At 44.1% G+C, this 23,189-nt stretch overlaps 1 protein-coding gene across 1 annotated transcript in view; it reads right to left on the bottom strand.

Annotated features, from left to right (window-relative positions):
* NRG1 (neuregulin 1) overlaps positions 1–22,987 on the bottom strand; it is a 183,112-nt gene extending 160,125 nt beyond the window's left edge. The window contains exon 1 of the mRNA XM_040541542.1: positions 22,925–22,987. The gene's annotated coding sequence lies outside the window, so the exon portion shown is untranslated. The remainder of the gene's footprint in view (positions 1–22,924) is intronic.
* Positions 22,988–23,189: the final 202 nt, after the last annotated feature.

Below are 23,189 nucleotides of genomic sequence, written 5' to 3'. Positions count from 1 at the left end.
ATCATAAATAGACACACTTTGCTTCTGGTGTATATTGTTTCCTTGGAAAAATAGCATTTTCTGATTCTGCAATAGCTCCACTTCACAGATGAAAGTGTGCCATGCATCAGCCAATAAACTACCCAGTGTGGATCTATCCATGGCAGGCCCTTCATACTTAGAAAAATCTTCCTAATCCCCTTGAGGCTGTGGGAGCCTTAAAAAAAAAATAAAAAAGAGCAACATACATCATCATAGAGACACTGCCAGCACACCTTTATGTGCGTTGTCAGAGATCTTCCTAATTAAACATGCCAAACTGTACCTACACCCTGTGAGAGCTCAGTTGTGTAGAAGCAACAGTATGCCACATGTATGCATGAAGTAGCATTTAATAGACATCAAACAACATTATAGCCACAGGATTGACATAAATTTCCCCAGTATTGAAACAATCCTCCATTCTGAAGAAGAAACCCAGAAGGGCCTACTGCCCATCAGGACACATCATTAGCCAGTTATACAGCACAGGGATTAGGGAGTGACATGACAGGTGAAATTCAGTGGAAACAGTGGTCAGAAGGAGTTACCCAGACTGTGAGGTGCAAGGTGCCTCAACGGATGACCAGTAACCAGCTCGTCCAACATTTGCTCACTGCCATCACCACTAAAAATACCTGAGTAAGCTGATTTGGGGGATGTAAGCACCAGAAGGAATAACCAGTGAGTACACAGAAAGACCTTCTGCTGGGACCACAAAGTAGGGTCTGTCCCCACCCAGACTTAATCCAAATCGCCTCAGTTGTCTTCATTTGGTCCTGGTCATAGATGGAGCAGGGCATGTACCAGCTCATCCCAGAGGCACAGCACATGAAGGAGGAATATCCCCCACAGCACAAGTAGACCTGAACCTTTCAGATGACTGAGGTGCCCATCACCTGGTAATGTCTGTTAGCAAAACCTTCAATTTTTGCCAGAAGGTATGGAAGCAGTTTAGCCAAGGAGCCCCAAAGCACTTTGAGTCACTTCAGTAACTGGGAGTCTGGAAACACTTGGGCATTTTACACAAATCATCAGCTCCAAGTCAGCTCAGCAAAAATCTAAACATGGCACTCAACATAATGTACAAGCACAGTATGCAGAGAGGAGCTCATTACCTCTACAACGTACTTCATTACATACTCTACAATATAACATATTTACAATAAATACTGAACCCCACAGTTACACTCTGAAGCTCAGATACTGAACCCCACAGTAACACTCTGCAGCCATGGTAGAACAGAGATGTAAACTACAGTGAAAAGTAAACATTTATGCCACACCCATTTAAAAATGTATAGGTGATCTTTAGACAAATGAAAAATGAAACAAAATTCTTAAGAATAAATATTGCTAAATACCTGCAATCAGGAACAGCTCTCAAAAAGGCCTAATTAGAAGCATCTCCTCTGGTTAAATTATTATACAAGATTAGACAACCTTTTAAAGGTCAACCTCCAAAAATCCATAACCGCATGATCAGTAAAGTGTGCAGAAACACGCCACGGTCCAGCCGTCACTGGAGGAGGGGCAGAAAGACTTTATGCAACACTGAAATGGTTTATGGACTGTAGGCAAAAGTTCAAAAATTATGTAGGAAAAATTACAAGGCCATTAAAAAATATACTCCAGATCTACTGTAAGCAGTGAAATTGCATACCAGGAAACCTGTGTGAATGCTAAGTAGCAGGTCACATAGGACAGGGATCACCACGCAATCACAGAAAACCATGAAATAGTTCTCAAAGGGGCCATCACATCCAGCCTGGAGCTTCCAGTCTGTAACTATCAACCCCATCCTGGCTGGTGTTTATGTAACCTTTTGTCAAAATCCCTCAATGGCCTTAAAATCTATGATTATGTGAAAAAGACTATAACATGCTTGAAACAGTTAGTGATTATTTAACAGACTAACAGTTAGTAATTATTTAACAACCTAAGTATCTAGCCCCTATAATAGCGACCACTGGTATGTATTGTCAGGTAGGAATTACGGCTTTTATGATATGAAAGTATTATTCTTTATGTAGGAGCCATAAGCAGACCTTCTAAATTCACAGAAAAATATCAAGCGTTGCAAGTAATGTGCATTATTTACCAAATTGTATGCCTCATTCTAGGCTCTCCATTAACAGAATAGAGACTATATTGCTAGGTATAGCTAAAAAAGAGTTGGAGAATAAACTCTATATAAATTTTGAACAGGCTGCTGGTAAAAAGAATAAAGACATGGTAAATCAAGCAAACCTCCCTTCCCCCACTTCTTTTAAACTTACAAATGGTTTTCGTGTGTCACAGTTTTGGATAAAATCACAGCCTGAAAATTGATTATACCAAGTGTGCAAGTATCCAGGGCTTTATTTGCTATATGATAAGAGCTAAAGGCTGAGCACAGTACTAGGCAAAATTCAGGCCCTGTGAAAATAAAATGCTTTGTCATTGATTCGATACAGCTAGACTTTCACCCCAGAAGACTGGGAAATGTGCTACAGTCATTACAAAAGGACAAAAATAAAGGAAGGTCTTTGTCTATATCCAAATTTGCAAAATTCTAAATAAAGCATAAATCAATTTTATACAAACCAATGGAAAACCTCAGTGTGAACACATTTAAACTGATTTAGAGCTGATTTATGATTAAACACACATTAAAATCAATTCCTTAACAAATTAAGTTGAATCAATAAACTTCTGGATTAAATTAGTCGTAACAGGTCTTTCTAGAGGCAATGCTCTCTCTGCTTCAATTGAATTGATTTAAGAAACCTGACTTTAATGACAGTGACTTCATGTGCTAACACTCATATACGTAAGTATACATTCATTGGTCAGGGTAGAGAGACACTGACATGATTATAAACCTCTGCACATGAGGACTAATCAGACCAACATCCCATCCTTTCCCTTGTCTCCTTTTTGATCCATTCTCAAGAATAGTGACCTTGTGAGCAACAGATTCATTTTGCTGCTACTGAGCTGGATATTTTCACATATCATCTGCTGCAATCTGTCTGTACCACATCATTTCTAGTTAAAGTTTCAGTCTGTTGTTATTTCTGCAACTTTAAATTCTTCCACTGCATTAAATTCCCAGCTAGGACACTGATTTCAATCATGAATCACCTGGACTGCATACACATAGCAGCCAGCATAAAATGTGCTTTTCTACTGCTGTCAAATTACTGGAGAGCGTTAGTAGTACGACTGCAAGCCTGCCTGCAGGAAGGCTATTTCCACCGTGAAGTCCCACCCAAATCTGAATTGAGCTCAAAGCAGTTCAATTCAGATTTGGATAGCTGAGCTGCAAGGCCTGAATCAACACAGTCTTCACTACACCAACAGAGTCAAAATCTCAAGTTGGAACCCTGAAATAAGCAAGAACATTGCCCATATGCCTAGTATTGATACCGTGCTTGCAGCATCCCAGCAGACTGCTGATCTACTTCCTGCAGAGACAGCATTAAAATAAAGGCTCCAGCTTAATCACATGTAGCCACTGTGCCTCCCTGAAGCTACCTGAAGTGGGGAACTGCAAAATATGTTAGAGAAGTCTGCTTCTGCTTGACAGACACAGAAGGGATGTTTCCCCAAAATGACATCATCAAACAAGAATTAAACCTCCCTCTAGAGAGCATCTGCTTAGTGCTCGAACCAATTCTCCTGTTGTCACTTTTTTTTTTCTTCCTTTTAGTACTTTTCAAGAAGAAGCCATCTTTCAAGAACCAAACAAAACCTCATTATCCATCCAAAATGCTATCATGTCAAGTTCAAAACTGGATTTTCATTGAAAATGGCATGTAACAGGAAGAATGCATAACTCTCTCCCCAGACATACTGAACCCTAGGTGGTTGCCAGTCATTTCTTTTGTCCAGATTTTCTAGAAGAAATGAGAAAGAAACCCATATTACTAGAAGGGTTGTAACATAAAAGCTTGATCCTAACAAATCTGAGAAAGCATAGGATTACAATTGAAACTGTTGTGCAACTCCAGCAGCAGAACTAGCAGGTATATCAGGTTTGAAATAATGCTCCGTTCAACAAGGTGGCACGAATATTGAGATTCATGCTGTCTCACAAAAAGCCCAGTGGAGGGAAGGATTTATTTCCTGGAGATGAGCAAAAAGATGAGCCTGCTGTTTATGTGAAATGATGTGTCCAAGCCATTTGCCTCTTCTATTTTTATTTATTTATTTTTTTACTTCCAGTTTTTCTCTCCCAGAAAGAATGAAAACACAGACAATTTCACTGGTCCTGCCCTCATAAAGTAACATGAGTATCTCTGTTTAGGAACGTACCTTTATTCTTTTCATCATGAGCTGGGTAATGGTCTGAAAGCCCATCCAGTAGACCAAGGACTCTCTTGGGTCTCACAACACTCCCATGTTTTTGGGCGTTAAAGCCACCAAAATATTCCCTTATTAATTGCAGTCTGGGATTCTACCTAAACAGTGGGGACAAAATGAAACTGTGGGGAGACCTGGCATAGGTCTCCCAGCATAGAAAACCCTCCTGATAAACAAAGAAGAGGTATACCAGAGACCCTTCCTGGTGGACTGGAACCTGGTTCCAGTTATATGCCCCAGCATTGCAGGACTTCCTTCGAAATTTGTCCTACATCGGTAAGCATGTAATAACAAGAGCTATGTAAGTGAAAGCCATGAAAGACTGATGGAGGAAGCCAAGAAAGAACCACAAAAGTATCAGAAAGGGATGTTCAGAAGGAAAAACATACGGGATGATTTCATTGCATCTGCTGAAATTTAATATCCTGAGTCCCCCTTCTGGCTGCGAAGGGAATTTTACGTAGGAGGCAACCAAACAGGACACCATTATTGCTGAGGGAAATAGAGAAAATCAAGCCAGAAAAGTGCTCTGCAGAAGAGAAGCATACTCTTTTCAAAGTATTACCTCATTCTGAATCTCTGCCTCTCTGCTGAGAGATGTCATAAAACCTAGCATGGATGAAAGGATTAATAACAATACAAAAATCCCAGTATCATTATACTGAATGGCTACTGTATTTTTCCCTTTTAATCATTTTTATTGTATCTGGAAAGAACTTAAGGTGGACTTTGGAAGTCATTATTTCCAAGTATGATCTTTTTGCAAAGTATTTTATCTCACCAGCTTCATGAATATCCAGTAGTACTTGAGCATACCAACGATTAAGAAAAAACAGTATCAAAATAGCTTTTTCCTGGAGCCTCCAGAAGAACCAAGCTATTTATGATGGAGTGAGAGGACGTGAACACTCAGTGAGATCAGGGAGGTGCGAAAGGGCCCAAAAGCCATTTTCATGAATAGCCTTGTGAGTTGGGATCGTACAGAGGTGGGCTAAAATCTAGCAAAACATCAACAAAGCGATGATCTCCACTGGCACCTCCATCTGCAGCCTTCACATATCCAGGGCTCCCTGAGTACATACCAAACACAGCAACTAACCATGGAATTTCATATTTTCCTATCAAGAAAGACGAAAAGCTGCAGGGCCACTTGCCCTCTTTCCCACAGTCTCTTCATCCTAATCTTTCTGAGAAAAAAAAAAAAAAAAAAAAAGGAAGTTTTTCATTTTTCCAGTATTTCTCACTGCTCATGAGCTGGAATTGTTTTGATAGTAGTGAGAGGTTGACAGTTGTTAATCCCCAGGGCTTGCTTCCTTAGTCTTAAACATAATTTAAATAATCAGAGGAAGCACTGACCTAAACAACAGGTTTTAATCATCTTTTTTCTTTCTGTACTCCATTATTTTCCCAGAAAGAAAAAAAAAATGAAAAAAGAAATCTTATTCATTGCTATTACAACCCTCTTATTTGCTGTTAGACACAGCCTTTAAACTCAATTTGATAGTTCAGTTTTCCAATCTCTGAGGATATGCTGTCTTTGTTCCCCATTTATTTAGTCAGTAGTATAACTGAACATACACATAATCACGCTATAAATTCTTAGAGCTTTTATGTTGGAAAATATCGTATTATCTGCTATATTTGTTATATGACTGATTATTGTGCAGAGGGATGGAGATTAAAATACAGAAAAAGAGAATTTTGAGATGACTTGCATTAGCTGAATCTGCTAGACACATGGGAGAGGAGGGAAGCAGAAATTTTATTAAAACATACTGTGAATTCAAATCAACAGACTTATTAAAGAAAGAAGTACTGGAAGTGATTTTCTGAGTCACATTTAAATATGGACATCATGTCCTTAAAAAAGAGAGGCATCTCATTATCAGGCATAGATTGGGAAAGAAAAGCACAGTTTTTTGCTGTTTTAAATCTTATTCAGGAACTTCACATTAAATAAACTGGTCGTATTGTAGAAATAACTGAAAAACATAAAAAAACCTCTCTCAATCAGTGAAGCAGATGAGTCTAGCATTCCAAAAAGATCTCAGACGAGTGAAATTTCTACACTTTTGGTTTTCCACATGGGACAGGGTGGGAATTTACATAGCTTTGGTAATTTTACAATCAGTCACCACTGGCATTGCATTCACATTAATAAACATGCTTGTGGAGTGGCTTACTGCACTTTATACTGGAGTGGGCAGCATCACATTAGAAACTGCTAAAACGAACGGTCCCTCACACATGATAATGACTCCAAGTGAACCAGGAAGAGGTTCAGAGAGCCATCGGCATCACATGAGCAGTCTGTCTGGCAGAATGTTTGTACCGTATCCCTTTTTATGAGGTGTGATATGAAATACTGTAAAACTGGATGGCTAGGCAGGGAGCTGTCCACTGGGGTGAAAAAGCAAGAAAATCTCTCTAAGGAAGGCACACAGGGTGTGGGAGGACAATAACATTCAGGAAAAAAAGACATCGCCCCTAATAGAAGTCAAAGTAGACTTGTGATGGAAAAGCTGCACAGGGTGTGTTTGGGGCAAGCCCACAGAGCAGGGAAGAAAAACTTGGCAGAAACTGTCAAAATCAGCATAGTTTGCTCCCCAACCCCCAAGATTCCCTTCTACACAAGGCCCAAAAGCCACATATCGAGGAATGACAAGAGCTGTGTAATGTGACTACTCGACTCTCAAACACGCCCCGGGGACACGTGCCAGAAGGGTTCTACATAGAAATAAACCAAACCAGTGCATCCGGGTTAGGACTCCATTTTCAGTCATTCTCCTTGCAGACTGGCCTCCAGCAAGGTTTTCCCACAGCCTAGTGTGAAGCACTTCTCCTCCACATCTGACACAGAGGGGCAGCCTCTGTGCACCCTGTGGCAAGGGGTCTGGGAGAGCCCCTTTGCCCCAGGCACACACGTGATGGGTGACAGCGGCACGCTGATGCCTGACATGTGGGGGGAATGAGTGTGTGTGAGGGGTTAATCAGGATTGCCTGTAGGTGTGTGTTTTGCTTGCATTAGTTAAATCCAATAAAACATCAAAGCAAACATATTCAGAGCTTGGGTGGCTTTATTTCGCTTTGCTGTGATTCACTCCCAGAGCAGATTCTACTACAATCCACTCGGAGCCACTAAACCCCAAACAGGAACCCTCAGCTCCAGGGTTTCCCACCGTTGAACTAATTCACTCTCAATGCGAATGTTTCGAGTGCCTGGCCTGGACCAGCTGTAGGGCTGATCACCTGGACGGTTCGAGCACAGCAACCACTGGGCTGTAAATTCACAGTTTAGCTGAGTAATTTGCTCTCGTAGACAAGCCATTACTTCGACTTAAAAGACCAACCAACTAAATCCCCCCCTCTCCAATGCTTACTCAAAGTTGCTGTGACTCTGCTGTGGCCCATGATGTACCGCAAGGGTTCTGGCTCTGTGCTCAAAAACAATTAGTCTGGGGAAATTAAATGGTGCTTTCTGCACACCTGTGGCTGGCTGCTCGCCCGTGCCTGACAGCGGAACCTCCCCCACACAAGCACTTGCAGGAACAGCCTGCCGTGCCCAGGCTGGGCTCTCCCAAAAAGCTGTCAAGGACAATGGTGATATTTCTCATGCAGTTGAATGGAACCACTGGTTTGGAAAAAAAAAAAAAAAAAAAAAAGGAGAAGAAAAAAAAAGCTGCTCCTGAGGGTCTCTGCTTAGAAGATTTATATTTTAAACAGGCAACAGCTAATATCAAGGGGGAACAGATACATTACCAACAAGTCATTTCCAAGCAGCTAATAACTGTTTCCCTACCCACCAGATCCTAGGATGCATTTTCAGGTTTAAACATAACATATACATTGTAAATAGCGGAAACATCTGGGGTTTATTATAACACCACTTTGCTAGCCTTGGGCATTGTACAACTCCCGCAGGCCACAGTTCACCCTTGACCTGCCAAACACGATTACTGTACTCAGGCAACTTCCCCTGCTCCACAGCTGCTCTCCTTTCCCTCCCCTCCGTCAATACTCATTACCGCTGTCATTACAGCTACCATCCTAGAGCGGCCAGTCAAAAACTTGGGTTTCCATGGTCACCGCATGCAAACAGCATGGCGTTGCAGGCAGGGAAAAGGTGGTGAGGATGGCCAGTGAAGTCGCTTTGCCTGCTGACCACGGGAGAAGAAGGACTACACAATGCCATCTGCATCGGCAGCTTTTTGCCTCCACCCTCCCCCCCACCCCCCCTTCCTTCTCTGTCCTGCTCATCCCGCCCTTGTTACAGCTTTGATACACCTCAAATTCCCCCATTTTCAAATCTCCAGTCTCCCACTGAGCCAAACGTGACCCTGTCCTGCTATCCCAGTACTCCTGTACCCTCACTTCCCAGCCATGTCTTGCTTCCCAAGATCCCTCCTCCCGCCCTCCTTCCTTCCTCGCTCTTCACTCACTCTTTTCCCGCTGCTTGACACCCAGTCCCACAAATCCTCCAACTGTTGTCCCATCCACCCTGCCCAACTTCTCCAACACTTCTCCTTTCCTCTTGAACATATTTCCAAGCTGACTTCTCCTTGCCTCTGTGTAACAACACCACAAGTACAACACCACAGTAGAGCCGAAGCTCTTTTCCCCTGAAGACTCAGCTGGAGCTAAAGACTTAGGCAAGGCCAAGCACCAAAGGGGATACATTTTAGGGCTGTTGGCACAACATTGGACTGCAAAACTTTATCTGAACCAACTCAAAGTGTGAATCCAAAGTACATCAGCTAACCTATGGTGTAGACACTCACCTTCAGAAATAGAGCAATGTTAATTCTAGTAGGTTTAGAGACAGGTTGAAAAAAAAATCAAAAAACAACAAAACCTAGTGGTGATTGAATACAACTTAGTGAATACACTTTAAAAGCCCATTTGGATGAGCTTTGCAGGTGTCCCTGCATAATCAGGCCACTCACCGCAGGCTCTTGCCTTCCAGGCATGCAGGAGCAGTGCCGTTGCTGCCTCCAGCTGATCCTCCCTGCTGGATGCCTGAACAAGTGGGCAAGAGAGCAGTGCTGTTCGAAAACACAGCGGAAAGAAAATACAACTTGTGCTCCCATCAGCTCCATCCACCTGATAACCAGGAACAAATCCAGACGTACACCAGCCAAATCATGACCAGCTGCACCCCCACTTACAATGCACAGAAGCGTAATGTCTTTCCTATAAATCCTGTTACAAGAAGCCTCCTCAAAAGGTAATAGTCATTCTAGCAGCAGTATATCCATTTGCAGAGTGCTATCAAAGCTCCACCACCACTCCTCCTTGATTAAAGCCTATTGATTGACGCTATATCCACCTTGGCCCTGGACTGCTGAGTTCAAGTGCTGGTACCATGCAGGGACAATGCCCTGACTCCCTCCCTCCCCTGCAAGGTAAAGGAGAGAAGCAAATTTCTGAAAAAGGCATCTGAAATGTATTGCCTTTTTAAAGTTTTATTACTCAGTAGCCTGTTAAAATCCACTATGTTAAGAATAATGATATGTAGCTTTGTCCTTTCTTTTTTTTATCCTATAAATTTGTTAAATTCAATCTACTGATCAATCTACTTTAAACATCATCCTGGAATTATGCTATGGTAAAACAAATGTGCATTTAGAGAATAAATGGAATTGATTCTCTTCTGGAGTACAAGGCCTTCCTAAATGAGGTATTTAAGTATAAACCCCAATCCCTCTCTGAAGAAGCACCTGGTAATTCACTTTTTGGATCAAATTGCAACTCCACAAAAACTTTATGACCTCATGTGGTCTTTCCACCCCCACATTCCTCCCTAGAAACGTTATATACAGCATGCTTCAGGCAAGAGGGTTTATTACAAATGTAGATGGTGGTGCTAGGGAAAGAGATGCAGCAAGCACCAGAGCACTTGAGAACATGAGAAATGGGCAGCTGCTTAAGGAAGGACTCCCTCAGTTGCTGATACATTCATTCCTGGTCAAGTGTGTATACTCCACTCCTGCTTGAAAAATCCTCCACACCCAATATTTTCCCTTGTCAAACAGGCCCACATGCCCATCCCTCACGCCATCCTCACGCATGTTCCAGCAACCATAAAAATAACCATCCTGACCAAATGCTGGGCTCGCCTCATATCCCACCTCCAGTGGTGGCTGATAGTGGGTGACAGGGAAAAGAGACAAGAAAAAAGGCGAGCACAAATCACTGGCTGTGGTGTGCTTGGCTGTGGCGAGGTCCTCCAGGTCTGAGAGTTGCAGAGAAAGGAGGTATTGATGGGATGGGTGAGATGCTCGGGAGCCTTCCTGGTGGGAAGAAGAGATACAAGCTGCTTCTCACGACTCCTGCTGGGACTTGGGAGTGGTGGGGAACCCTGGTTGGCTTGGGTGCCGGGGAAATTATGGGGACCAAGGTAAGTGGGCTTTTCACCAGAGAGAAGAAACAACCTCCAGGCAGTGTTACTGCAGCCAGGACTAACCCAGGTGAGCAGGATGGTGTGCAAACACTTTCAAGTGTAATCCTGTCTTACTGTTTTTATCTTATCTGCTCCCTGGTTACAGAGCCAGCAGCCGCCTTGGTTTTATGAATGAAAACAGCCTCACAAACAAACTCTAGTTCTTAATACCCCGAGTTGTTTTTTATCCCTTAACTTCAAAGCAAATCATAGCTCATATTTATGCTTGGGTTCTTTGGCATTGATTGGAAATGGACTGGCTTTTTCCGTGAAACTGATAGCAAGAAACATTGTGAAACATGCCATGAAACAAGACTATCCTGAGTCCTCCTGGTATTTCTTTAATTTGTCAAGGGAGTTTTTAACCAACTGCAGCTTTGAAAAAAAAAAATCAAAGGGAACTCACTATTTTTGACATTTCAACACTGCCCTGCTGTGAACCATGGTGGGGAGATTCTTGCTTTTCCATGAAAAGCTTGCTTCCCAACACTGTCAAAAGAATATGCGTTTGTTCCTCTCGAAAACACTAATACAGAAATAAAAGGGTTATTTGGGAAAATGCACTGCTTTCTCACAGCATCTATCAGTTCTGTTCTTTAAAGACGGCAGTGTTTTCCAACTTTGTGCCATCCAGCTGTTGGCACATTTCACAGAACCACTCCCTGAGGGGGTCTGTCCAGGATCTCCAGTATTTTTATGGAACCACAAGTTAAAAATGGCTTAGAAAAGAAGACTTTTCATTTCTTGACACTTCCCCACTGGAGGAATTCTCTGATGTAATATAACTCTAGGAGGTCTCAAACACTTAAAAATTAACTCCTCTCTTGCTGCAGTTGTGATGGGCCAGTGTGTTTGTGTACAAGTCTGCGGGTATGTTTGCATTAATCTTTCTCTGGAGTAATTCTAGAAAGAAAAAATGTTTTTGCCTTCACTTTGCAAAAGCTAAGTAAATTAGGGTAGAATGGTTAAAAGCTATCACATTCCTGAGGTAAAGAGGATAAGATGAAAAAGGTGCAGAAACACCAGGAAATGTACCAGCACCTGACTTCACAGGTCAGCTGAGTTAAACATTAACCCTGCCAGCAAACATTCAATATTTAATTTAATTTAATTATCTTTCTCTCCGCTAACATCTCTAGTCCAGCAGACATGACACAGTGCATCATTTCAATTTCTTCCAAATACTGTTTCTGCAGGACAGAAGTCCATTTGTTATTTTCAGTTTAAATAATTTGCAGTGTCATTAATTGCATTTCCACTGGGCTCTTTGAGGACTTGCCAAAGGACACCTGAGAGGGCCTGCTCACAGTCCAAAATCCATAGGTATCCACATAGGCTGAGAGAAGAGAAAACCTAACTGCAAGCACGATACCTTCACCTCACACACAGCCCCAGCTAGCTCCACTTTACGTGGCTGCACTGGCAAGTCCTTAAGTTTAAGCATGCAAACAGTCCCAGTGGTTTTCAAGGAGTTTCATGCATTCCTGACAAGTCAGCTTCCTTGCAAGTAAGCTGGATGGCCAGATTCCTTGCCGGACACAACTATGCAGACACAAGTCAGGCAGATACATGGACACAGTCACCCCACAACTACCTGTAAGGAAGAGGGTAGGAGTGTCTGAATCCACTGTTCTGTCTATGACCTAAGGCCCCCCTTTCGACTGCACAGGTGAATTTGCTACAGCTGGCATATAGTCTTTGTCCTGTGTTTTTTTTTTCTTTTCTTTTTTTTTTTTTTTTCCCTCTTTTCCTTCCCTACGTTAGTACGTGTTTATTGGAAGCTCTTCTTCCTCTGGGGATCTGGCTCAAAAATCATCAGCAGCAATGTTTATTCTGCCCTACCTGGTGCATGCAGGTTTCAGGGATGCATTTAGGGAGAAGTGCCTACACTGAAGTAGGGTGACATCACAGTACATTCTTTGCCACTTAAACACACAACGAAAGGGCCCTCCAAAGTGAACGTTTTTTTTACAGCTCAGAAATAGAAACAAACACTGACAGTGGGCGGCCTTGTGATCCTTCTTATGATGCCCGTGGACACCACAAAGTGACTAAATCTCCTGGCACAGTGAGAAGGAGAGCAGCATCTCAACCCAAAAGGTGCTATAAATCAGAGCAGCCTTTGGGTTATGCCATCTCATGGTGGAGATAGCACTGGATGAGCAGCCACCCTGCCAAAGCACTAAGCAGCACTGCTTCTGGAGAGAGCCTGGCAAAATCATATGGTTTGACATCCCTAGGTCCAGGGAACACCTTGGATAGGCAAACAGAGGCCAAACATCATGTGACAGAAGAAGACTCCTGAACACTTTTGTTTATGCAAGCATTTGAAGAGATTACAAAGAGTATTTTCACATGTCCTCCTGTCACTTCATTTAACTGACATGTTTGTGCCCTTTTGCCAGTGCCACGGAACTAACTTCAGGCAAACTCACTATGGCAGTCAGCACTCAGCGCAACACAGCACAGGAGCATCAACTGACCTTTCGGGAAATGGAGGGGAAACAGACGCTGACGAATCAACCTATAGACCCTGGAGAGGAGAAGAGCTTTCCAGACAAAGCGGATCACTTCAGCTTTGATGACACTTGCATACAAAGTTGACTTGAGGGAAAGCCACTGAAGTCTAGACTGAACCATGAGAAGCATTTAAAATCTACCCTCAGACTCAGCCATCTTCAGCTGTCTTCAGTGCCCTGGGAATCTCTTCTGAGGAGCTCCCCTCAAGAGCAACCAACGTCACTGGCAGCAGCTGTGCAATTATTTCCATACCATTACTGTAAAATGCTTAGATTAAGCTACTATCCTCCTTTCCTTGACCTCTCTTATGGACAGCAGTGAAGACAACATCCCCTTAACACCAAGCTCTGCCTTCATGGATCTGGTTCCCCTCACACGCCGTGCCTGGAGACTGGAGGCAATCTGGTTATTGTCAGTGGCTTCTGCCAGTCAGGTGTGAGCTGGAGAAGGGATGAGGAAGATAGCAGGCAGGGGACGGGAGCAAGCACACCAGTAGCTAAGACCACTGGGCTCCAACATATGTGGAACTGACATAACACTCATGAGAGACCTTGCAGCTAGGCAGAGTGCTGACCATTTTGTGGTAGGATGTGCCCTAACCCTACAGAGAGACTCCTCATGCAGATGGTTTTCAATGTAAGAGTGAGGATAGAGTGTGGTGAGAGGTACCCTCACCCACAGATAGGAGAAATAATCAAGGAATAGCACTGGCAAATAACGTAGGAGTGGGCCAGCATTAAAAGGATATTTATCTGTCCTAAGTGACCCTATATGAACTAATTGTAAAATCCTTTTTTTTTTTTCTTTTTTTTTTTCTTTTTAATCTCTCATCTAATTCACTGAAATGGTTTTCCAGTTTCTGACCTTGATGACACTTCACTCAGCCAAGAAAAGTTGTGCCTAACATCAATTTCACTTCTGCTGACAATCAATTTCTTCTCTCCACAGTTTATTTTGTCATTCAGCATTTGAACCGAGCCTTTTGAAGCACCCTTTCACATATCATGCACAATGCTTAAGGCAAAAAAACGTTCTTCAATCAAAATGTATCAGCAGAAAAAAAGATGAGGCCAGGACCACTGCAACCTACAAAGTTAAGTTTGTCAATGACTTGTGCAGAAGGTCAGACTAGAAGCCTGGCAAACACAGAAAAACTCATCCATTCATTTCTGCATCCATCCCACAGCTTTTGGTTGAACTATAGCACACATTTCATAAAAGATACCAATCCGTGCCTCAGATGCTATGAGTGACAGAAAATCTTCCACATGCCCGTACAAGTAGTTCCAATGCAGAATTGCCTTCACTTCTTTTTTCTTTTTTTTTTTTTCTTCTTTTTTCTTTCCAGTGCCTTTTACCTAGACTCACTAGTGTGCTGGCAGCTCCATTCATTCTCTAGAGCTCCCACGGAGAATACACTTCTTAGAGTGTGCTTGACACCTCTGCATTTCTAGTCCGATCTTTCCAAGAACAGGATGAACTAGAAGCTTCCGTATTTTCATATTAGCTACCTTCTCCAAGGTAATTTCTCCTGAGATAATCAGGACACTACTGTAAAGCTGGTATGGTTCACTGCAGAAGAACAGCAGAGGGCAGAAACAAGAAGGAAACACTGGCAACCCTAGGATGCCAGTTTATATTTCTCTCACTGAAATATGGTTCCACATGACCCGTGGAAATCAACATGAATGCTACCTAAAAAGAGTGCCCATATTTTTGTCCTTGCTGCAATAGACATTCCCTTCTGGGAAACCCACTTGCACAGACAGAAAGAAATCTTTTTTACATGCCAAAAAAACAGGGCATGAGATGGGCTCATGTTATCCGTATGTTACTTTCTTGTGTCTAGAATGGCCATACATCAGGAAACAGGGTGCTGTGTAAAAAGAGGTTAGAGTCAAAGTTGGGAGACTTGTTTCTGTTCCGGGACCAGACTCTGATCTGGTGTGACCCTGGACATACAGACTGTAGGCTCCTAGGCAATAGGAGCTTGCTTTTAGACTGAGCTAGTTTCACAGAAGAAAGTTTGAGGGATACAGACTTCAGTTAAACCTCGAAGCACTATGATGACACAAACATCAGTTTATTTGGCACAATTCAAGGATACATGCAAAGAATTATTCACAGAATAACTGGCTCTGTTTCATTTACTGCTGTCCATTTCAAATATCAAGCAAAAACTCAGAGTAATTTTCACTGCTGTTTAATATTCAGGTGCAATATAACATTGACAGAATAGCCTTCCCCCTTCACCATGCCTTTTTTTTCCCCTACTTTCAGAGTCCAGTGGACTTCCCCAAAGGAAAACTAAAGAGTCTGTCACTGTGGAAGCCAACGATCCTGCTAAAACATCACACACACAGAGACATGCACACACACATAATCTCCCAACACAGGATTTAAAATTTAACTCTTCTGGCACTGACTGCAGAGGGAACAACCTCCATCAATCACCTCTGCAAGTGGATGTTACCAGGACTCTGTTTAGTCATCTCAAGTATGCATTCATGCTTCTGTAACTGTCTTCAAAGGGATTAACCATTAGCCATAGGACATGGCATGTGGTTGACTCAGGGGTGAAATGAAAGCTGTTAATGCAGGAGAAAGCCACCGAGCAAGGCCCAACCTGAGTCCAAGTGCTGAATGCCAAGCCCAAACTGACTGACCTGGATTCCCCCTGCTTACAGAGGTGGAAGGACCATCAGCTCATAAAACCTGAGGAATAGATGCACAGAGGGAATGAGGAAAGATTCCCAAATGAACTGTCACAGCTAGACTAACATCCCTCTCTCATCATCCCTGACTTGTGGAGCCCATGGATTCCCTGTCAGAGCTAGGAGTTAAATGGCCCACGATGAACAAACCTGGCCAATTTCTCCCCAAATCCAATGCTCCCAAAGAAGTTACACAAGCAGAAGCGCAAAAACAGACACAAGTAGTATTGTGTGCACAAATAAAAATCCAGCAGTGGTTTGTGTTAAAGGTCCTTATCTGTCCATTATGAAATATCTTGCTTTACTTTCCTTTTATGTTTTTTTTTCTTTTTTTTTTTTTTCGCCATAAACAGAAACTGACCAGATAGGAAGGACAGGAGGAAGGAATGGATACAAAGGGGCGAGAAAATAGAAAGGAAAATGAGGGAGGGAGAAAGGGAAAGAAGGAGGCAGAGAAGGAGGGGGGAAAGAGGGAGAAGCCCCCGACCCTGCCCCTCGCCCCCCGAGCTGCCATCCTCGCTCCATGCCGCCGAAACCCGTGCAGTACCGACCCGCTGGAAGCCGTCCCCGCACGGACCCGGGGGTCGCGGCGGGGTCCGGGGTCGCCCCCTCCCCATGCCCGCGCGGGGCCGCGGGCGGATGCGCGCTCCCGCCGCACCCTCTCGCGGCCGCCGCCGGCAGCGGCACCGCGGCGCATCCCGTCCCGAGACCCCCCTCATCCCCTCTGCCCGACAGGCCGCCAGCGGGAGCTCCCCCCTTTACCCCTCTCCTTTATTATTTTGGTTATTATTTTTTATTATTTTCAGTATTTTTAAAGCAGCACTTCTGCCAGACGCCACCGCGAGCATCGCGCGAAAGCCCTGAGAAAGCACCGAGATTTCTCCTCTCCCGGTCGTCCTGCCCGCAGCCCTGACACTGGCACCGTAAAACTCTTCAAGTGCGCGTCCCTTCGCCGCTAAATTTTCTCAGTTTGTACCGAGACCTGCCCCCAGGACTTGCCCTCAGTGTGTTCGTGGGAGCAACTGAGGGTTAACAGAAAGGCTTCAAGCACATTCAAGCAGTCCTTTGTACAGCTAGAGTGACTCACACAAAACATTGACACTTGGTTTGTTTTCTTGTATCATAACGGAACACGATAAACTATCAGTACTGTTAAAGGCACATTCACTCTTGTTACTTTTGGAATGTTAACAAAACACTGATTTGGTAAGAATTCATAGCATTTCCAGAGCTTCTGACACTCCATGACATGATTGCTCTTCGCTGTTTTGCTCTTGGTTAGAAGTACCTGCCTCAAAGGACTAGCGGATGCTTGGGGACAGATGAAAAGATGATGATGAGGGAGGGCGATGCTTGGAATAAAGTTTTCCACAGTTTAGCACTTAGCTCTCCTTATTTTCAGAGTCACAAATTGCCACTTTGCTGCCTAAAGTAGAAGCTGCTGTCAAAAGATGCTCGGCAGCTCCTCCGTGATTTTTGTGGCTAGAACTCCATGAACCGAGCACCCAAAATGCTTCCTTGAAAACCCATTGATCCTGGGGAAAAGATGAAAGTGAGCTGCCCTGAATAGTAAGTGCTGAAGTCTTCTGAAAAATCAACCACGTAGGATTTAAATTTTTTTTTTTTTTTTGGGGGGGGGGAGAGGTGGAGAGCAGCTTCAAACTGTTTCACCCAACTTTTTTTTTTTACTTTTTTTTTTTTTTTTACAGTTCTCGCATTTCCAGAAATCCAAGAAGAGAAGCCCATGATTGCAAATAGACAAACTCAGATTTGAGTGTCAGCTCACAAGCTTTGCCAGAGATTAATGTTTTAAAATCCTTGCATAGCTTAGCAGATCTTGGCATTTCTATACCCAAGATAAAAATTTTATTCAGCCTTCCCCAGCTATCAATATTTGCACAAAATTCAGAAGTTTCTGCATGTATTTCACATGGGGAATGTCTTTCTATACACATGCAGTATTTACTGGACAACTGTACTGGTATGTCCTCACAATTTTATTTGCATTCCCATGGCTACAGTCAAGTAGTACTTGTAGTGTTAAGTCAAAAAAGGTTGAATGGTGACTAATCTCATTTATTCACAAAACATGAACATACTCGCATGCTTTTTAAAGGATTCATTCTCAAAATTGCTCTGAAGATTGTGTGGAATGTTTGGAGCATTCAGGCATTGTACACAGGTGGAGAGGCTTTCCTCCCAAAAAAATGTACAGGCATACCAACGGTGCATAAATATTTTGGCTTGGAAACAACATAAGTTGTCACACCTTACAGTCACGGTTTTCCTCTAGAACTGGACATCTTTTACCAGAAATCACATCTCCCAAGCCATCTCCAGGGCTTTTGTCTTCAGTTCATGCTAAAATCCTGACCTGTCTCCTGACCTCCCTTTATGAATACTGAGTATCTACTTAAACATAGCAAGTCCCAGACTGAGCTCTTAATCCTTCCAACCAAGCCCGGGAACGCACCTCGGTCCACAGTGTGATCATCACCCCTTCCTCCATCAACCAAGCCTGTGATCAGAATGAAGTCAAAGGTGATGCTCATCACACTCATCTCATCTGAACTTTGTGCTCTTTATTCTTCCATGTTGTCTCAAAGCTCTAGCGTTTTGCCCAAGTCTAAATTAAATTTCTTATCAGGAGGTACTTTTGATGTCAATGACCATGCTCTCCCTTCTCTGGGCTCTGCAAACAGGCGTGTTCAGAACAACACTTCTGAGGTCACCTCACTGAAATGATGATTAAGACCCATCCTTGCTGCTCGTCCTTCTTCCCCCCCAACAAATTTGTCTTTCTGCACCACCTGCCTGCAGACCCTTGCTCATCCTACCGTTGCTGCTGAAGCAGAGAGTGGCTGGCATAACCTGTAGCCACAGAGTCTGCTGCTCTGGCAGCATTACCAGTCTTTGCACCCATCAAAGTGTTCCTCTCAGGAATGCCTCATGCCCTCTCATACCTGGTCCTCTCAAGCCCAGCAGCCTCTCCCTCAAATTCTGCATGAAGCAGAACCTACCTGAAAACTTACATTCCCCATGGTATCTGCAAACACTTGACAAAGGGGCTTGGCAGCTGATGCATGGGTGCACCACCTTGTTTATCAACACACAGCTCTCCCACAGAGAGGTTTTTCCCTGCACTGATTCTTTCCTCTCACTTCACAGGCACCATCTTACAGGGTCCAACACTGAGCTTCGTCTGGCAGAAGGTTCAACGGCTGAGACATGGTGGGCTCAGTCCCAGCCTCCCCAGGTCTGCTGTAACAGCACCTTGAGTGCTCACAGGAGCAGTGCCTCTGGAGGCATTGCTTCACAACCTCAGCTTCCCTGCACGGGGTTTCTCTGCCCAAGCTGGATGCATTCTGAGTACGCTGGCGGTGCCCTACGAAGCCCTGCTGGCAGCTTTGTTGGGCCTGTCTGCAAACTCAGTTGGCATAGCACATCAGTGAAATCACTTGGAGAAAAGCTGCGAGCTTCTGTCAATTTGTAATACTCTGTCCTCAGTTTTCCACCCCCTGTATTTATCATGGCCTGGAGTGCCCTGTTGAAGGAAGATATGATCACTCTGGACTTTACGCAAGCCAGATAGAATCAATTTGTTCAAGACCATTTGAAGTGAGGGGAAAAATGTTCTTTTATATAATTTTAGTGACAAAGAAACCATAGCAACATGGGCCTCCCCAAGCTTTTGTTACCAAGCCCAGATTTCACCTAGGTAATGGAAAACGTGAAGATTTTTATATATTTTTATTTATTTTTCCCCATAATGCTCTAATTAGGTATCTTCTTTAACAGGAATTCTGGAGTTCACAGTTTAGTTATGAGAGAGTATAGGAAAGAAACATATTTCTATACAATTATTTTTCAAATGAAAAAGCTGATTCTTCACCTGGTGTTAAATTACCAATAAAACAATGCTTCTTGGCCCAAGACTAAAGGGATACGTGAAATATGTGGACTGATATAAGCAAACTAAACCTAGAGAAGCTACAATCAGAAACACAGCACTAAACAAAAACCTTAAGATCTGCTAAGGACTCCTGTGCTAGTGCATGGATCTTAAAACTGATGACCATCTGTAAGCTGATCTTTTTCATATGGGAGAAAGCCCACACTACTACGGGTAGAGCAGAATGCAGCAGAGAAGATGACAATCCTTGACATTTACTTTTAAGAAAGAAGGTAACTAAAACCCCAGATGGCTTCACTACCTCTTAAACTGTACATCCTAAGCACATGAACTGATCACCAGGTGCCTAATTTCCCACTGCAAAACTGTATCAGTGAAAAGGAGAAACTGTGGTTCCACCAAAGTCAGGAGGCCTTCATATCATCCTCTGTGCACATTATTAAACAATGTGTGTAGCCTAGTCATTAATTCAAGCTCTAATAAGCTTGAGCAGAGAGAATAGAAGACAGCTACATGAAATGTAAAACTACTCCCTTGCTATACTTTACATTAACCAATCTTTCTGCTCTTTCTCTTCTAAAGAGCTAGTTCATATTCTAAGCTCCCCCAAAACAGAAACTATCATTAAATAACAGAGCAGATATGGTTTATAAATGCAACATCACCAGCATGACTTTGTTTCATTGTGAGTCAAGTGTACAGTGATGTCTTTTGCTGTATTTAATTCTCCTCATTAGATACTGTACCTGCAAATACTGTGCATGGATTAGCTACACATGTGAATTACCCCGCCGCATGCACTCATCTTGGAAGGAGCGGGATTTTAATTACATAAGATAGAAGAATGCTCAGTTCTTGCCCACACAGGAAACTTTTGACTAGTAATGTCAGGTATGGATGAAGGCGGTACTCTTTCAGACTGGCAAAAACACTCTGGCACTTTGGAAACCCGAGTTCACCACTTTACAGAAAAATGGACCCTTTCTGGCTCAAACACTGCCATATTTGATGCCATGCCGCTCAAATCAGAGGCACACAAACTCTCTGTAGTTCTAGCAAAGCCTGAAGACCTAGGCATGATCTGAACCCTGCCTTGGAGAACCTCAGACTACACTTGCTACCATTCAGCGTTTCAGATAATCCTCACAATGGCAAACTTGGTCAGACCACAGCACCAGCAGTGGGCACTAAATACACGTGGATACCTAAAATCCAGGTGATATATGCCTGCACAGATCTTCCATGCTCTTATTAATCTGGTGTCCCACACACGAGAAAGAAAGCCATCTTCCCAAAAAACTCTGTCTAGTTCAGAGTCAGGCTGGTTGGGTTACTCAAGAATATCCCCTCTGGTTCACAGCTCCTTCTCCTGCTCCCTCCTCACCGGCACAAGTGCCCAGCCCAAAGCACTCAGTGTCTTTCACGCCCGGCGGAGAGCCGGACCCAGCTCCCAGAGACTGTCCCTGCTTCTCCAGTGCTGAGCTTCTCCAGTACTGAGCAGCCCTGCTCCGCTGGAGTAGCAAACTGTCCATGGAGCAGAAGAAAGCAAACTCTCCTACAAGAACGGGATGGGACACCACGGGACCCCGAGGTGTACACAGTCAGAAAAAGTCTACCTCCTTCACATTTCATTGTCAGAGATTTCCTGTCACAAATCCTCCGGCATGACACTGCCCTCACGTTTTCTGTGTCAACCACAAAACAAAACAAACAAACAAAAAAACCCAAACACCTCAAACAGCCCAGCTGTTGCTGGTAAGTTTTTGCCAGGGGTTTTAATGTTGCAAGAGACAGAGTCCTAACGGAGTAAGAGAGAGAAACAGCAAGAAGGTCAAATGAAGAGTTTGCCCCTAATTTGGTGTAGCAAGGGAAACTTCCCCTGCTGTACCTGAAACTTTCATTCACACACACTGTTGGGCAGATGCTGGGTGAACTGGGCGTCTCTCTGAGAGGCACAGAGCAGAGGATGCATTGGGCAGTGCAAGTTTGTAAAGATTATAAGCCCGAAGGGATACCTGCTGCAGCTGAATCACACACATCCTCCCTGAGGGCTGATGATTAAACTCTAGAGCTGCATCACGTTGGTCATGATGCACTAAGCAAAATTAACTTAGGTGTATTTAAAGAAATTTACCCTTTTGGGCTTTCTGTCTGTCTGTTTAGTGGAAGGAAAGAAAAAAGCAAAGAAACACCTAAACGAGGCAACAGACTCTGCTCTTTGTGGGCTTCTTTTAACACTATTTCCCACCAGTAAGAAAGAATTCAAACAAATAATCTGACCAATAACTCCAGGTGCATAGTACTGTTGCTAAAAGCTACCTCTTTGTATGTACCTCTGCTAAACTAGGTGGCATAACAGGAGCTCTCTAGGAAAAGCATCATGTGCTCATGTGTGTTTGTACAGCACTCAGAAGTCTTGATCTTGATTGGGGCGTTTGGCTGAAAGAAATATATAACTATGGTGAGTGAGGCAGCATGCTCAGCTGTGACCCTGCCTTCGGGTAGGTTCACAGAGAGCCGCATCCGTGGACACCTACAATGGACGAGGGTCTTACTGGCACAAATCCTTGCACTTAATACTGGGGAGCCATAAGGCAAAGAACACGTGCTCCTAAGTGAGCAAAAGGTCCTCTCTGATCATCCCTAAGTAAATAGCTGCAAGTTTAGACAAAATGCTCAGCACGAAAGTTTGCCATCTGTTCAACTCGGCTAAGTGCTTCTTGGCGAAAGGAGGTGAGAAAAGGGAAGGTGTTTTGTAACGGGAGATACACCCCCGAGAAAGAAAGAAGGAAGGAGAGAAGAAGGCAAAGAAGAGAGAAAGAGAGCAACAGCTGGCCGAGAGCCGCCGAGGTCTGGGGCGGGCGGCAGGCCGGCGGTCAGCCGGCGATGGGGCAGCCGCTTGCGGCCCCGCGGGTGCGGTAGAAGCGCGTTTTTTCCGCGCAGCGCGGTCCCCGCACCTGCCGGCAGGCTTACCTGTGGCGGAGCCGGGCGCCTCGCCCTCCTCCGTCGGAGCGGGCTTCTTGCCGGGCCCTTTGCCTTTCCTCCCCTTCTTGGCTTTGCCGTCCTTCTTCTTCTCGGCCATCCCGGCTCCGGGCGGCCCCGCGCTCCCCGCCGCCGCCGCCGCCGTCCCCGCGGCCGCCCCCTCCGCCGCCGCCGCCGCCTCTGTCGGCTCCCGGAGCGCCCGGGGCTCCAGCATCGCTCTCGCCCGCCGCCGCCGCCGCCTGGGACTTGGAGCAGC

Source organism: Cygnus olor, chromosome Z (assembly GCF_009769625.2).
Source record: "Cygnus olor isolate bCygOlo1 chromosome Z, bCygOlo1.pri.v2, whole genome shotgun sequence".
In the NCBI taxonomy this organism is placed as follows: domain Eukaryota; kingdom Metazoa; phylum Chordata; class Aves; order Anseriformes; family Anatidae; genus Cygnus; species Cygnus olor.
The sequence above is the reverse complement of the archived record's forward strand: the minus strand, read 5'-3'. Positions and strand labels throughout refer to the sequence as shown.